The following is a 19,459-nucleotide window of genomic DNA, read 5'->3' on the forward strand; positions in this document are numbered from 1 at the left end:
TCAGCCTGTGGCACTGCTGAGGTGTTATGGAAGCCCAGGTTGCTTTGATAGCAGCCTTCAGCTCGTCTGCGTTGTTGGGTCTGGTGTCTCTCCTCTTCCTCTTGACAAGGATAGTTTTTTTGGAGTTTTTTCTTTACTATGTTCACTAAATGCTAAAACTGACCTGCCATTATGATTCTCCAGGTCACTACTTGTACGAGGATACCAAACATATATAGGTTCTTTTTTATTTAAGTGCTAAAAAAATCTGAAATTAATAAGAAAAAAATCGCTTATGTCATCATTTTTTGACCAAAATTGTCTCCATTTTTGGGGATCTGGGGCTGGGAGATGGGTTACTTTTTGCTCCCTGAGCTGAAGTTTTTATCTATACTATTTTAGGGTAGATACAATGTTTTGATTTCCTGTTATTGCATTTTATTGCAATGTTGTGGAGGCTAAAAAAAACGTAATTCAGGCATTTCGGATTTTTTTTCTCATTATGCCATTTACCGACCTGATTATTTTACTTTTATTTTTACTTTCTGAACAAGCAAATACCATATATGTGTATTTTTTATGTTTTATTTTGAATGGGGCAAAAGGGGTGGGGTTTGAACTTTTGTTTTTTATAATTTTTTATATTTTTCAACAATTTTTTTTACTTTTTACTGACTTCAATAGTCCCCTTAGGAGACTTGAAGCTGCGATAATCCAACTGCCTGTGCTACAAACAGCAGTGCTTCAGCTCCTCGATCATATGACAGGGTCACCAATGGGCAAGTGTTGTGATGCATTTCTTGACAGCACATGTTAAATACCGCTGGCAGAGATTTCATAGTTATTATTAAGAGTCCTAAAGAGGTCTCAATATTTTACCACCCTTCCCAATATCATAGATATCCAAAAAGAAAGAATAAGGCGCATCACAAAGTAACTTAATATAAATATATTTAATTTTATTGGTGCCCATAAAGATAAGATACAGGAGAAGAAAACATACAGGTGTGAACACCACCCATTTGTAATGCACAAATCCACATCAAAAGGACTGCATGGTAGAGAGATGCATGTATATAGAATGCAGCACATCAACAATGATATAAAAATATGCACATGTGTGCCACTAAAAAGAGAGTATATGTCTAATAATAAGCATGTCCCAAATGAGGACAATGATGGATGAACATTGATACAGTCATATGTAAAAGTTTGGGCACCCCTATTAATGTTAACCTTTTTTCTTTATAACAATTTTGGTTTTTGCAACAGCTATTTCAGTTTCATATATCTAATAACTGATGGACTCGGTTATATTTCTGGATTCAAATGAGGTTTATTGTACTAACAGAAAATGTGCAATCTGCATTTAAACAAAATTTGACCGGTGCAAAAGTATGGGCACCCTTATCATTTTCTTGATTTGAACACTCCTAACTACTTTTTACTGACTTCCTGAAGCACTAAATTGGTTTTGTAACCTCATTGAGCTTTGAACTTCATAGCCAGGTGTATCAAATCATGAGAAAAGGTATTTAAAGTGGCCACTTGCAAGTAGTTCTCCTATTTGATTCTCCTATGAAGAGTGGCATCATGGGCTCCTCAAAACAACTCTCAAATGATCTGAAAACAAAGATTATTCAACATAGCTTTTCAGGGGAAGGATACAAAAAGTTGTCTCAGAGATTTAACCTGTTAGTTTCCACTGTGAGGAACATAGTAAGGAAATGGAAGAACACAGGTACAGTTCTTGTGAAGCCCAGAAGTGGCAGGCCAAGAAAAATATCAGAAAGGCAGAGAAGAAGAATGGTGAGAACAGTCAAGGACAATCCACAGACCACTTCCAAAGACCTGCAGCATCATCTTGCTGCAGATGGTGTCACTGTGCATCGGTCAACATTGATACATTAATAGGGGTGCCCAAACTTTTACATATGACTGTATGAAGCCAATACTACAATGATGTGCTGCAAACAACAATGATATAAAGTGCTATGTGCATGTTGCATCCAGTTAACACATAAATATGACAGCAAGGTATGCTAGCCAAAGAGAACTATGTATCATATAACTAACTGTGTACCCAATAATATAAATAAGTATGTAATGTGATATTAGTCACAGCAGCCTCCACTGAGGTGTGGAATTATATCCAGTTTGGCTTTAGGAAAATTCTTTTTGTGTTTTTTCTTTTAAGACAAATTAAATGAAGATAATAATACCAAAGAATTTGTGTTTGCAATCATTTTCAGGAAGAAACTGGGTATTATCTGACAGAATTGCAGGGGTGTCAATACTTTTTATACCTGTATATTTCTAGTGCGCCTTTTCGGCTATTAAATATAAAGTTAACATTGGGCAGCTCTTTTATCTCGATTCACGAATCCCCACGTCCGCACGCTCCATTGGTCAATTAAACATTACCCGGGTTGGTTTTTGACCTGATATAAGACTGCTGTAGGATGGGGCTTATGTTGAACGACGAACTGGTGGCAGAATACCGTACTGTGTTAGTGAGGAACTCTGGCAGTGATGACCGGGAGGTTTATATATATATCCCCAGCCTGGACTGGTGATGTATATCCCCCCTCAATGGCAGTGCCTCGATAACTTGTACCTATAAGTAAGCCTTTCCCGCAACTATTTGCCCTCGGTGCAGTTCCCTGACTGACCTGGGGCAAGTGGTGGCACCAGAGAGACAATCCCTGCTGGGTTCTTCCCTCCCCTCTCCCGAGGTGGACGAAGTCAACACCCCCTTCCCCTGTGCGATCCGTCACAGAAGGTGTATATAAATGATTGGCCCCACTGTAAAGCACTGAGAGCCTGTGCTTGGTTTGAACAGTAATCCTGTGTTGTCAGAGTCCCTTTTAAGTGTTATAAGAAACAAGAAGACAGATATTTAAATACAAGTGTGGAGAGAAGCAGAATACTTGGGAAATAAGCCTGGGGAGGACAGGTTAGAAGAACAGGTAATAGCACTGATAAATGACTGATGATAACAGTTCCATTAGTAATAGAATACCATAAGTTTCCTAAAGTGATCTGTGGAGATGCTAGGAGCAGCAATAGACTTGTAAAGATACACACGCCACTACCTGTAATTCATTTTGTTTGTAACCGATCAGTCTTGAGATCAGCAAGTTGCTCATAAGAGAGACACTTAATGGCCATAACTTTTTCACTCAATTTTGAACTTTAAAAAAAAATTTTTCAATAAAAGTATTTTACATTTTTCATAGTGTATGGCAATCTAATAAGCAAAAGTTGTTGAAATAATTGAATATTTAAATCCAATCTTGATCTTGGAAATGCATAGAGAACCATATATAGGTTTTTCACAATTCTAGAACTGCATGTAGAACTTAAATTAGTAAATTAGGTATATATCTAAAGTTAATTATGTTTTTTCTATAGAGGTGGTCCACCTCAGCTTCATATCGACAATCACTCATAACTTTCCTACAAGTTGCAAAAAAGATGGTGTCTAAAAAAGAAAAAAAGAAGACATCATTTGTAATGTAATGTAATGTAAAGGGCAGCACGGTGGCTCAGTGGCCCAGTCCTGGGTTCGAATCCCACCAAGACAACATCTGCAAGGAGTTTGTATGTTCTCCCCGTGTTTGCGTGGGTTTCCTCCGGGTTCTCCGGTTTCCTCCCACACTCCAAAGACATACTGATAGGGAATTTAGATTGTGAGCCCCATCGGGGACAGTGATGAAAATGTGTGCAAACTGTAAAGCGCTGCGGAATATGTTAGCGCTATATAAAAATAAAGATTATTATTAAAGATTATTAATGTCAGCCCAAAATGTAATGGAGGCAGCGTCGGACTGGAACACCTTGGGCCCACCAGAGAAAATCATTCTTGGGGCCCACTATGTAGCTGCATAGAGTTAAATACCAGACCACCAATTATGCGGTAAAACACGCTAATATCTGGGTATAATATAAGGTTGTACATGTCTTAATTATGTAGCAGGAGTTGGGGTAGCCCCCTCATAGAATATAAAGCAGCCCCCTCACATAGTATAATGCAGCCATCTCATAGAATATAATGCAGCCATCTCATAGAATATAATACTGCCCCCCTCATAGGGAATAATGCACCCCCTCATAGGGTATAATGCACCCCCTCATAGGGTATAATGCACCCCCTCATAGGGTATAATGCTGCCCCCCTCATAGGGTATAATACTGCCCCCCTCATAGGGTATAATACTGCCCCCCTCATAGGGAATAATGCACCCCCTCATAGGGTATAATGCTGCCTCCTCATAGGGTATAATACTGCCTCCTCATAGGGTATAATGCTGCCTCCTCATAGGGTATAATACTGCCCCCCTCATAGGGAATAATGCACCCCCTCAGAGGGTATAATGCTGCCCCCTCATAGGGTATAATACTTCCCCCCTCATAGGGTATAATACTGCCCCCCTCATAGGGAATAATGCACCCCCTCATAGGGTATAATACTGCCCCCCCTCATAGGGTATAATGCTGCCCCCCTCATAGGGTATAATGCTGCCGCCTCATAGGGAATAATGCTGCCCTCCTCATAGGGTATAATGCTGCCTCCTCATAGGGTATAATGCTGCCATCCTCATAGGGTATAATGCTGCCCCCCTCATAGGGTATAATACTGCCCCCCTCATAGGGTATAATGCTGCCCCCCTCATAGGGTATAATGCTGCCTCCTCATAGGGAATAATGCTGCCCTCCTCATAGGGTATAATGCTGCCTCCTCATAGGGAATAATGCACCCCCTCATAGGGTATAATGCTGCCTCCTCATAGGGAATAATGCTGCCCTCCTCATAGGGTATAATGCTGCCTCCTCATAGGGTATAATGCTGCCCTCCTCATAGGGTATAATGCTGCCCCCCTCATAGGGTATAATACTGCCCCCCTCATAGGGTATAATGCTGCCCCCCTCATAGGGTATAATGCTGCCTCCTCATAGGGAATAATGCTGCCCTCCTCATAGGGTATAATGCTGCCTCCTCATAGGGTATAATGCTGCCCCCTCATAGGGTATAATACTGCCCCCCTCATAGGGAATAATGCACCCCCTCATAGGGTATAATGCTATATAGATATATAGATATAGAGTTAGATAGATATAGATAGAAAGAAAGATGTAGAAATAGATAGATATAGAGATAGATAGTAGATAATGGATAGAAAGTAGATAATGGATAGATATAGATAGAAAGATTCATAGAGATAGATAGAGATAGATATAAAGATAGATATAGAAAGAAATATAGATAGATAGGTAGATAGATATAGAGATAGATAGAAAATAGATAATGGATAGATAGATAGATAGATAGATATAGAGATAGATAGCTATAAATAGAAAGATATAGAGATAGATAGATATATAGATAGATATAGATAATAGATAGAGATAGATAATAGATAGAGATATACAGATATAATAATAATAATAATATAGACATATATAGATAGATATAGAGATAAATATATATAGATAGATGGCTATAAATAAAAATAGATATAGAGATATATAGAGATAGATAGATATAGAGATAATAGATATAGAGATAGATAGATAGATAGATATAGAGATAGATATAGAGATAGATATAGAGACAGATAGATATAGAGATAGATATAGAGATATGTATAGAGATAGATAGATAGATAGATAGATATAGAGTTAGAAAGATAGATATAGAGAGATATAGAGATAGATAGAGATAGATAGATAGATGGATAGATAGATATAGATAATAGAGATAATAGATAGATATAATAGATAGATATAGAGATAGATATAGAGATAGATGGATAGATCAATAGATAGATAAAGAGAGATAGAGATAGATTGATAGATAATGAGATATAGAGATAGATATAGAGATATAGTGTTAGATAGAACGATAGAGATAGATAGATATAGAGATAGATATGGATATAGAGATAGATATGGATATAGAGATAACAGATATAGAGATAGATAGATATAGAGATAGATAGATAGATAGATATAGAGATAATATATAGATAGATAGATATAGAGATAATATATAGATAGCTATAGAGATATAGAGATAGATATAGAGAGAAACAGATATATATATATAGAGATAGATATAGAGATAGATAGGTAGATAGATATAGAGATAATAGATATAGAGATAGATAGATATAGATATAAAGATAGATAGAGATAGAGAGAGCGGTAGATAGAGAGAGATAAATACAGAGATAGATAAATAGATAGATAGAGAGATAGATATAGATATAGATAATAGATAGAGATAGATAGATAAAGATAGATAATAAATATAGAGATAACAGATAGATATAGAGAGAGTAAGATAGAAAGATATAGAGATAGGTAGATATAGATAATAGAGATAGCTAGATAGATATAGATAGATATAGATAGAAAGATAGATATAGAGATAGATGTAGAGATAGAAAGATAGATATAGAGATAGAGCGATAGATAGATATAGATAGAGATAAATAGATAGATAGATAGAGAAAGATAGATATAGAGATAGAAAGATAGATAGATATACAGAGAGATAGATATAGAGATAGAGATAAATAGATAGATAGATATAGAGAGAGATATAGAGAGAAATAGATATAGATATAGAGATAATAGATATATATAGAGATAGATAGATATAGATATAGAGAGAGATAGATACAGAGAAAAGATATAGAGATAAATAGATAAAGATAGATAGATATATAGATATAGAGATAAATAGATAGATAGATATAGAGAGAGATATAGAGACTAGAGAGAAATAGATATAGATATAGAGATAATAGATATATATAGAGATAGATAGATATAGATATAGAGAGAGATAGATACAGAGAAAAGATATAGAGATAAATAGATAAAGATAGATAGATATATAGATATAGAGATAGAGCGATAGATAGATATACAGAGAGATAGATATAGAGATAGATAGAGATATATAGATAGATAGCTATAGAGATATAGAGATAGATATAGAGAGAAATAGAGATAGATATAGAGATAGATAGAGATAGATATATAGATATAGATATAAAGATAGATATAGAGATAGAGCGATAGATAGCGAGAGATATAGATATAGAGATAGATAGATACAGAGAAAAGATATAGAGAAAGATAACGGATAGATAAATAGATAGATAGGTATAGAGATAGATAGATATAGATATTAGATAGAGATATATATAGATAAAGATAGATAGATATAGATGGTAGCTAGATAGATAATAAATATAGAGATAATAGATATAGAGATAGATAGAGTAAGATAGATAGATATAGAGATAGATAGACATAATAGATAGATATAGAGATATATATAGAAAGATATAGAGATAGATAGATATAGAGATAGATGTAGAGATAGAAAGATAGATATAAAGATAGAGCGATAGAGATAGATATAGATAATAGAGATAGATATAGAGATAGATATATATAGATAAAGATAGATAGATATAGATGGTAGCTAGATAGATAATAAATATAGAGATAATAGATATAGAGATAGATAGAGTAAGATAGATAGATATAGAGATAGATAGACATAATAGATAGATATAGAGATATATATAGAAATATATAGAGATAGATAGATATAGAGATAGATGTAGAGATAGAAAGATAGATATAAAGATAGAGCGATAGAGATAGATATAGATAATAGATAGAGATAGATATAGAGATAGATAGATATAGATAATAGATAGAGATAGAAAGATAGATAGATATAAGAGAGATATAGAGATAGATAGATAGATAGATAGATAGATAGAGAGAGCGAGAGAGATATAAAAAAACAAAACACAATACTCACCTCTCCTCCTCGCTCCCACGCTGATCCCGGCTTCAGTGTCAGGAGCTGCCCCCTCTGCCAGACACACAGCGGGTGCGCGATGTAGTGACGTCATCGCGCACTGGCTGTGAGTCAGGAGCAGAGAGGGCTGAGGGCGGCGCCGGCCCTGATGCAGAGCGGCTTACTGGGCTGGGGGCGGGGCCTCTGGGGGTGGAGACCTGAAATGAGATTCACTGCTTCGCAGTGAATATTCATTTCTCTTTAGCAGCGGGGACAGGGACTTCTACCTCCTGACACCCGCTGCTGCTCCGCTGGCAGGGGCCCCCATAGCAGCTGCATGGTGTGCGACACACCACTGGCTGGGGGCCCCTGGAGCAGCGGGGGCCCTAGGCAACTGCTGGCCCTGTATGCCAGCAGGTGCCAGGGCCCACCAGATGCCAGGGCCCACCGGAGGTTCCCCGGTGGGCCAGTCCGACACTGAATGGAGGTAACTTTTCTCTGTGAAGAAGACCTTGGTAACAACCACAGAACCATTTTTACTCATTGTATAGGCTTGGTCTATGCAATGCCTCTAACAAATTGCACAGGATATCTTCAAATCAAGACTTTAATGATTACTGATTTATGAGCATTCTGAAGCTTAAGACAATCATGCCCTGATGGCTGCCATCATGAACATGCTGGAAACATCTAAAAGTCATTCCGACTACCCCTTCTTACTGCCCCTCTAAGATACAGTGCTCATCTATATATATAAAAATGAATGTATGTGGGTATGTATGTGTGTATCGACCATGCCCACTCCACATAGCCCCACCCAATCACTAAGCCTTTCTTTTCACCAGAGCTGTTTAAAAGAAGCTGAGCTGTGATTGGTTGCTACGAGCAACAGTTTTCCCACTCCACAAAACCTTAGCAGACACTGACCGGGTGGGAAACATCTAGCATCCCCGGGAACACAAGCTCCCAGCCATTGTCTGCCCCCCAGAAAGGAGCAGAGAGCACATGACAGAAATGAATCACCCCCTCCCTGCCCATATACCCATCATACATATCCTCCATCCCATAGTCCAATGCCCGTATACTCATCAAACACCCTCCATCCCATAATCCCATAGGCAAATCTTACCTCTTAAAGGGATCTCCGGTATGGAAGTCAGGACAAATCCCTCAGCGCTCTGATTCTGACCCCAGACTTCTATTAAAGGGATCATTAGTATGGAAGTCAGAGTAAATCCACTCAGTGCTCTGGTTCTGACCCCAGGCCTCTCTTAAAGGGATCTCCGGTATGGAAGCTAGGACCATTCCACTCAGCACTCTGGTTCTGACCCCAGACCTCTCTTAAAGTCATCTCCGGTATGGAAGTGAGGGCAAATCCACTCTGCGCTCTGGTTCTGACCCCAGGTCTCTCTTAAAGGGATCCCTGGTATGGAAGTCAGGGCAAATCCACTCAGCGCTCCTGTTCTGACCCCAGGCCCCTCTTAAAGGGATCCCTGGTATGGAAGTTAAGGCAAATCCCTCAGCACTCTGATTCTGACCCCAGGCCCCTCTTAAAGGGATCCCCGGTATGGAAGTGAGGGCAAATCCACTCTGCGCTCTGGCTGACGGGATGATGTGGGATATTAGTGGTAGTAGTTCGGTGGCTCTGGCTGACGGGATCATATGGGATATTAGCGGTAGTAGTCCGGTTAGGCGGGTACTTAACTTCTCTGCTAGGATTTTGCTATTCTCTAGCTCTGTTTCCTATCTCATTAAGGACACCAACATCATGCGGCACTGCTCACATCAGACCTTAGTTCTTCTTTCTATGCACACTGGGCCTTTTTATGACATTCTGACAGAAAAACTACCACTGTACCTTCAGCTTAGACTCTCCCACTCTGGGCTAGTCTCAACCATTAATTCTTATCTTTCCTAATGTCAAACAACACACATTACCAATACCTTTAAAACATCATCCAATTCACATTACACAATATAACCTAACACTTGCTCTTCAAGGTCGAAACGAGTGCAATATGTCCATCTCCTTACATGTTCACCATAATCTGCAGTACTGTGTAAAGTGCTGCAAATTTTTAACCCTTGCAAACTTGTTTGCAGTGAGAGTTTGAATACAATAAGACCACAATAAATATGATAAAATGTGATATAAAATAATGATATAGGATTAAGCTTTTCTGATCATCTCTTCCATGCTTGGGCTAGCTCCCCCTTTGCCTCACCACTCATATGGTATGGGATTGGAGCCGGTTATAAATGTCTGGGCTATTCTTAAAACATAGGTGTGCCCTTGTTTATTCACGATACCTCATTTTTGGATAATTATATAGAGAGAGAGAGAGAGAATTTAGAAACTTTATTTAATCCTTATCTTCTTACCTTGTTTATATTATTCTATTTTCACATTTTAGAGAAATATAGCATTGAAATGTTAGTCTCAAGCCCAGGGAGCGGGCGCCGCACTTCCAGTTTTACAGCTTCTTTGCCTTTTCCCTGTATTGCCCGCCTCCACTCTCTAATGAACAGGTCCACCTTGCCTCAGTGATGTACCTCCTCTACCCCCAGGGTCATCTCATGACATCTTCAGGAGCACATGCGCCACCCCCTCCAATGAGATAACCCCAGCTCAATGATGGTGCCAACTGCTAACATAAAATCTTAGGGAGAAGAGGCAGGTCATAGAGAAGAGTGACCTGTCCGTCATAGGCCAGCAGTGGGCAGAGAAAAGGGAGCGAGACATGAGATCTGGAAGTGAAGCGCTCGCTCCCTGCACTTGGAACTAAAACTTCTACTCTGAATCTCTCTAAGTTTATATGATTCTACAAGAAGGTATTTAATAAGGATTTTAAGCTCTTTACTTACATGTACTAGTCAAGCTTATAATATCCTGATCAGGGATGGATTAAGGGTAGCCAGGGCCCCGGGCTGTTCAGACTCTGTGGGCCCCCCGGTCATGTGACGAGGTCATGTGACGGGGTCATAGAATCATAGAATCATAGAATCATAGAGTTGGAAGGGACCTCCTGGGCCATCTGGTCCAACCCCCTGCTCAAAGCAGGATTCGCTAAATCATCCCAGTCAGATGTCTGTCCAGCCTCTGTTTGAAGACTTCCATTGAAGGAGAACTCACCACTTCTCGTGGCAGCCTGTTCCACTCATTGATCACTCTAACTGTCAAAAAGTTTTTTCTAATATCTAATCTGTGTCTCTTCCCATTCAGTTTCATCCCATTGCTTCTAGTCTTTCCTTGTGCAAATGAGAATAAAGTTGATCCTTCTACAATGTGACAGCCCTTTAGATATTTGTAGACAGCTATTAAGTCTCCTGTCAGTCTTCTCTTTTGCAAACTAAACATTCCCAAATCCTGCAACCTTTCCTCATAAGACAGGGTTTGCAGACCGGTCACCATTCTGGGAAGTCACTAGTTTTCATGAAGCATACCGTGCATCAAGGGGTGGGAAGGGGTTAAATACTGAGGTAAAAAACTCAGCAAATACACAACGTGTGCACAAGGCCTCACAAATACTGAGGTAAAAACTCACCAAATACTCAGCGTGTGCACGAGGCCTTATGAATACTGAGGTAGAAACTCATCAAATACTCAGCGTGTGCACGAGGTCTTACAAATACTGGAAGGCTTCCACCCAACATTTAATCCTGAATCACCTGTACCTAACATCGAAACCAGCTAATAGTTTGCAATCACCTGCAGACCTGGACCCATGACCTGTGAGACAAGTTACTTCACTTGAGTCACACAGAGGCTTCTGCTTCATAAACTACTCCAGATAGAAGAAGCAGCCTCCGAAGTGCAGCCTGTGGCCGGATACACAGGAAGAGATGCTCCTTGTCACAGGCTGTGCCCAACATGGCAGCAGAGGGGTTAGCGCCACAGACAAGTCACTGTCTCCTTACACACTGGACACGACGCTGCATAAGCACAATGTTAGTCATGTCCCAGATGTTCAGCATGTAGAGGACCAAGAGGGGACAAAAAGACCCCAGGATTGGAACAGGAGCATGGGAAAGTGGACAGCGGTCGGAGGGGCAGGGTTTATATAGCTGTCGGAGTAAGTAAATAAATATATATATATATATATATATACACACACACCTATTACTGCATGCGGGCAGCGCACACGTGCACAATCCTCAGGTTTTATAACTTTCAACTGGTCAAAACATTTCTCTCAGTAGGCCAAAAAAGAAATGTAAAGTACACCTCATAGTAACTTATGTGTGAGGCAGAGAATTTGGCAGCAGGAAGAGATTTGCTGTATTACTGAGCCTATGATGATGATTTCCGGCTGAGGAGAGGACATGTATGACAGCTAGTCCTGGCAGCCGCTCGCTGTCATCTCTGCGTTGCTGCTTGATCACACAAAACTATACCAGGAAACAAGGAGAGAGTAAAGAAACATTAGCTAGCCACTCCCCGCCTCCTCACTGCCTCTTCCCCTCTCATAGCTCATCCTGGTAACTGCCTGCACCCATGGCCCTGCTGTGATGAGCCGGGGGTTACATGGGGGGACATAGGACATCCATTATACTTTGTACACTCCAGCTGACTTTCTGCCATAGAGACAGTGGCAGATTATAATGGGGCAATTTACCCTGGGCTTGTGGGTCCCCCCACACCACTGGGCCCTGGACTACCGCCCAGATTGACCTCATTATAATCCGCCAATGATCCTGATGACAGTTCATTTTATGATTCAAGAAAAATTGCATTTTTTTCTTATTTTTAAAGTAAAGTGGTTGTAAAAATAAATGAACCTGATTTTTGTTCTGCACTTCAGTTGACTGTGCCTGTGAGAGCGCTAACACATTGAAGCAATGTAACATTTCACATGAAATCCTAGCATACAAATAAGAATGTTATTAGACGTCGCCATGATGTGGAGACTGCAGGCAGATGCTCTGGTTACAGCAGATCTGTGTGTTCATGTCTGCCTGGAGCTGCTGTTTTGAGGTAAGACAGTCTGATTACTAATACACTTAGTCAAGTACTTGTGAACCTGTCAAATTAAGCCCATTTAGTGAACATGTTGCAGTATACAGCTGGATGACTTGTCAGGGAAGCTCGTTCGGCGGCTGAATTGTGATGAATGTGGAGCTCATGCACTTGACAATAGGCAGTGAATCACAGAAGAGGCAAGGGCACAACTCCAGCTATAGTTAAAAATTAATGGTGGCTTTGTAGCCTCAGTCACTGTTCCATCCAAGGTCTCTTTAACAATTGAAACCATGTTTTTGCATTAGAGATGCATACTTATTAACTAGCAGGTAGGCATTGAATTTTTAACTTTTATCTGAATACATGAAGTGTATATGTTCTATCTATGATACAGGTGCCTCCATTAGGCCAAAAATACTCTTGTGCTAGCCTATGGCTCAAGGGGGACATGGTCTTTTGCTCAGTGCTCTGGATCAATTGGCACCAGAACTCACCAATCACCACAATATGACTGTATGCTGCTGCTCCATCAGTAACACCACTATGACAAGCAAGTCACAAAATATTGCTGCCCATTAGATTAATTTTTTGCAATTTGCTTGTCATGGTCAAGGTACCTTAGGGGCGAAATGCAGCTCCTTCCACCTGCTTTATTTTATATAGCAATGGCAAATAGCAATCTTTGGTCGCACAACCTTTGTTGAGGCCAAAGTCGCCATACAGCCCCAACCTTATTTACATCTTTCAGGATAAGAGATCTGATTGATGTCAATGGGTTGATCTTCTTTGGGTTACATGTTTCTAGTCGTAGTTGTAGGAGGTAGTTTCAAACCCTCCTTTATTAGCTGCCGTGCATGGCTACTGCAACGGATAAAGTCATGCATGGATCCAAGTATTGCAAATAAAATAATCTTGTAAGTATTCAAATTCATGTTTAATGTTACTGAAGCGCCCCCTAGGGCTGGGGTTACTCGGTACCCGGCTGGTCAGTTCTTAAAGGGGATGTCACGGCAGCAGTGACCCTGTCCGTAGCGCTGGGCGTGCAATGAAAAATGATGAAGAAGATGATGATTTTAGGGAATAAAGATGGGGAGGATTCGTGATGCCACCCGTGGTATTCGGCTAGGAAGGTGATAGTCGACACTGCAAAAGAAACCACTAGGGCTGTTGGTGATGCAGCAGAGTTGTTACAGCTCTCCACGGTTAGAGATAAGCCCCAGGGCAGTCATAGGTGTTATAAATGATGATGGTGGTTGTAGTCGTGGCGCAAGGCAGGTCACTCTGTAAATAAGTCAGAGGACACAGTGGAGTGCAGTCTTCGCACTTTTACTCACAGCTCTTCCAGATGCGATACCCAACTGGGGTGCTGTGTCCTCTGGGTCAGTGGTCCACCCAGCTCTCAGGTAGTTTGGGGTACAACATGTCAGAACCCCCTTCAGATGTTCCTTCCCTGGCCATCTCACTGCGCTGGCTCCCTCCTCTCCTGCCCTGCGCCTTCACACACAGTGTCCCAAGCCAACAGACTCGGATCCTGTCGGCGACGTGCTCTAGGTCCCCTTGATCCTATCCGGCTGCCTTTTCAGCGAATATGTTGGATGTGGCTGCAGCACATTAATATACTGCAACCTCTGGTTAGGTAGCTGGTTAGCTAGCTGAGTCCTTAGTTTCTCCACTAGTCTGGGGCCGGTCCCCTACTGCGACCTGGTCCCTCCACCCGACTTTGGTCGGCGTGGATACGGGCCCCACGGGTGGATTCCTCACTTCTCGTGCCACTAGGACCCCTTCTTTATCTCTTCCACTGAAGCTGATCTTTCTGTTTCTTCTGTCTTTCCTTTCTCTCTTTCCACTGTCTTCTGGTCTAGGGATGAGCTCTGCACTGCTCAAGTTCCCAGGTCCAACTGACTCACTCAATGTCACTTCCTTCAGCTCTCACCTTGCTGCTTTCTCCACCCACACCCTCTGCCTAGTCCCTCCCTGGCCTGCAGAGGTCTGCTGTTGGATGCAAGTGTCTGGGTTCTGGGTAGCGGCCCCCTCCTTACCTGAGAGTGGAGTACCACACCTCTTGCTGAGGTGCAGTACCTCTGTGGCGACTGGACCCTCAGGGGCGCCACCTTACTGATCTTTAATAATGCCATATATCAACTTTTCTTTTTCTTGTGTACATTATATAAAGTTTGTTTCAACCAATTGTGGCACCCTGCATCTTTGCAGCCACAAAATGGTTAAATATGTACTGTTTTGCATGTGTTTTGTGAGCAATGGGAGTTATGCTTTCTCTGCTAGAGACCACAACACACACACACACAATTTACCTCACTCCCTTACTTTGTCTGAAGCTTAGAGCTTTGCAGACATACTCTAACTGAAAGGAGGAGGAGTTGAGAGTTGTTGTTTTCTGTGAAGAAGAATGAGAGAATGGAGAACACTCGTGGAAGCCATGACATGCGCTTCCTCCAGGAGCAATGCTAATAAGAATCAGGGAGTCAGCCCATAGGCCATCCATGCTTTCAGAGCAGGGTGGTAAGCTGAGAGACTGTGTGGGTTTATACAACCAACAGCACAACAGCAGAGTGTTTTTCTCCGGGAAGACTGCAGCAAACTAGGATCAGTGAATGATTGTGCAAGAAGAAACTGCAGCTTCACACAGGATCCAAGCTGCAAGTTGTCAGAGGAGGAATACACAGTGAGTAAGGGCTATACTGGAAGTTCTAGACTCCGGAAAGCCTTGGCCCCAGAAGGGATTAGAATAGCAGGAAGCTTACACCGAGTCACAGCAGAGTGAAGGATAACTCCCATTTTGCAGAGCAGACTGTAACCTGAGAGTTGTAATATCTCCTCTGAACTGCACCCGAACTACAGTAAATGATAAAGTGACTTTCCTTGTCTCCTGCCTAATTACTCCGTGCCTTCTACTTCCATCACAATCTCTAGGGGTCAGCCCTGGTTGGAGAGGTTTAAACATCTGCACTGCCATCACCATCTACTCCCCCAGGGATCATCTGCAGTGCCGGCTATATGACAATCGAACACTCCAACTGGCGTCACAAATCACTACATAAACTTTATCCCAAATCAATACTCCCCTTTTACATGACCGCCGGGGGCAACAGTCCAGGTCACTGCCATTGTCACACATCCCTTTAAGATGACCGGCCCGGTACCAAGTATCCCACGGCCTCTGGGGTGTGTCACAATCATATCCAATCAATTATTATTAGCAGCCAATAGGAGGTGACCTTGATCAATATCATGTTAAAATTAAGGGTGACATCCCAGAACCATAGGGTCTAAAGCTGTGAAGCTAGTAGTACAGGGGAACCATCGTAGCTACAGCCACAAAATTTTGCACAGTCACACGTCTGGACCCCGACAGCATCATAGGCTATGTTGTGAGGCAAAATTTTAACCCCACGCGTTCCAATTCACCAAACAAGTTTGCCCCTATCTACATAATGGGGAAAAAGTGTATGTATGTATTGGCATCTGCACCGTCGTAGCTACAGCCACAAAATTTTGCACAGTCACACGTCTGGACCCCGAGAGCGTCATAGGCTGTGCTGTGAGGCGAAATATTAACCCCGCGCGTTCCAATTCACCAAACAATTTTGCCCCTATCTACATAATGGGGAGAAAGTGAAAGGAAAAGTATTGGAGGCAAATTGACAGCTGCCAGATGTGAACAAGGGGGACTTAAAGAATGAGATCGATTGCGCCGAAGAGTATATACTGTACAATTGCTAAGGTGGGGCCCTGACATGGGATACTCACCACACTCGGGGATATGAGCACACACACAAAATGCGCCACACACTACCACGTGCTTCAACACATATACCACTCTCAGCACACATACACCAACCTTGCCACATAAAAGTCGAAACACAAAAGTCGCCACTCAAAACTCGCCACGCTGTCCCAGAGCTGTCTAGAAGATGAAAAATGAGCTGTGAATGGTTGCTATCAGCAACAGTTTTCTCTGTAGACAGTTGTGGTAACTGAGGCCTATTATTCTTATTTCTATGCTGTTATCGTCCTTCGGTAAAGCTGGAAATAACACAATTTATTACCGTGCCAACACAGACCACCCTCTGACACAGACTGCAGGGGGAGCCCAGTATCACACAGGATAGGATTAGATACATGGCTCAGCAGTCAGTATCACACAGGATAGGATTAGATACACACTCAGCAGTCAGTATCACACAGGATAAGATTAGATACACAGCTCATCAGTCAGTATCACACAGGATAGGATTAGATACACGGCTCAGCAGTCAGTATCACACAGGATAGGATTGGATACACAGTTCAGCAATCAGTATCACACAGGAGAGGATTAGACACATGGCTCAGCAGTCAGTATCACACAGGATAGGATTAGATACACAGCTCAGCAGTCAGTATCACACAGGATAGGATTAGATACACAGCTCAGCAGTCAGTATCACACAGGATAGGAATAGATACATGGCTCAGCAGACAGTATCATACAGGATAGGATTAGATACACAGCTCATCACACAGTATCACACAGAATAGTATTAGATACACAGCTCAGCACAGTATCACACAGAATAGGATTAGATACACAGCTCAGCAGTCAATATCACACAGGATAGGATTAGATACATGGCTCAGCAGTCAGTATCACACAGGATAGGGTAAGATACACGGCTCAGTAGACGGTATCACACAGGATAGGATTAGATACACGGCTCAGCAGTCAGTATCACACAGGATAGGATTAGATACACTGCTCAGCAGTCAGTATCACACAGGATAGGATTATATACATGGCTGAGCAGTCAGTAACACACAATAGGATTAAATACACAGCTCAGCAGAAAGTATCACACAGGAGAGGATTAGGTACACAGCTCAGCAGACATCACACAGGATAGGATTAGATACACAACTCAGAAACAGGATGTGCCAAAGGAGAGGACATTTTCATTCCAAGAATTCCACTCATTCCATCTGATTTGTTTTTGATTTTAAACGTCTCCAGTTTCCAGTTCAACTGCTATTTGCAATGTCCATTAACAATGCTCATGGACAGTCCTTGAAAGTACTAGGGATCGATTTAAGTAGTAGGGATCAATTTGCAATCTCCATGCTTTTCTCATGGTCAACTTTATGTGATCTGTTCAAGAGTTGAAACTGCCAAAAATCTCTTCATCTTTGCACCGAAAGGAAAAACCAAACATGTTTATCAAAAGGCTCTTGAATGAGTTGAAAATAAAATACTATCAATACTTGGGTAATCGTTTAGTTAATTTGTGTTGCAAATCTGTAGTGTTGAATATATGATGTGAAATGTTTTTATGGGCAATATAATCATTATAATTTGTTATAACTAACCACAGTTGGTTACTATGCCCAGGCAAAGCCAGGCTCTTCAGCTAATGTGTATATATATATATATATATATATATATATATATATATATATATATACAGTATGTGTGTGTATATATATATATATATATATATATATATATATATATATGGGTAGATTGTTAAATGAATACATGCGTACATATTGATTCAAGTATATTGGGCTAAGCACTTCTCATATAAGTGGGTGGTGGTCCACTCTAGCAAAGGGGCCCACCGGAGGATTCTCCTGTTGGCCAGTCAAAGCCTGCCCCCATTTCTCACATTCAGCTCTCTGTACTTTCTTCCATCACAGACTTCTTGCTATGCCACATCTTTCACAAAACTGTTCCCCATTTCTCATCTCTCAGGTGCTGCTTTCCATGACCCTATATGTTTGTCACACTGCTGTGTATGCCCCTTCACAGACTGCTCCTCGTGCCACATTCCCCCTCATAGACTACTCCCCATGTTGACCAATCTCACAAAGTGCTCTTGATAGCCCTTCTAACAGACATGCTGCCCATTCCCCTGTTCTCTCTCACAAATGGTCCCTGTTCCCCTCTTCTATATCACAGGCTGATCCTCCTTTGGTCTCAGTCACTTCATTACATTCCTCCATAAGAGTAGCAACCCTCTCTGCCCTTTTCCTAGAAGTGCAGGATACTTGTCATGTGGTCATGGTGCCACAAAAGGCCACATTCTAGTTCTGAGTTCACAACACCATACTGTGCCCTTCAAGCGAGATAAAGTGTTACAGTGGCTCTTCTACACCCCAAATTAAAACTTTAGAATTGTTCTATTGCCAAAATAATATTCAGAGAGAGTCCATGTAAACCGCCCAGGTAATGAGTAACTCTCCATGGGGTAGTATCCACTGACATCTGACCACTATTTCACATGTTCTCACCATCAATAGAATTTCTCTGCTACTCTGTTAGGTCTATATGAACCTTGGGAATATTGCCAGAAAATCAATAAAATTTGACATCTTGGCAAGTTATTCTTCTGTAACACTGCACTATGTTATGGATCTAACTATATGAATAAACAGCAGTTTAGCACCAAGAAGCTCCTGTGATCTTCTTGATATACTGGCACATTGTGGGACTAGCACCCTGCTGGCCACAAGCACAGCAGAGCTGCACCTCGGTGCTGACTATTTACTTCTTTCTTTCATATTGTGTTTCTGTGACAGCAACAAGGACATGACTATTACTTTTTCAATTTAGTTTAAATTGAATTCCACAATGCACATATTGTAACATAGCAAGGTTAAATAATGACACAGGTCCATCAAATTCACCCTATAATCTT

Source organism: Dendrobates tinctorius, unplaced genomic scaffold (genome assembly GCF_039654945.1).
Source record: "Dendrobates tinctorius isolate UK_male_01 unplaced genomic scaffold, ASM3965494v1 ptg000103l, whole genome shotgun sequence".
Lineage (NCBI taxonomy): Eukaryota > Metazoa > Chordata > Amphibia > Anura > Dendrobatidae > Dendrobates > Dendrobates tinctorius.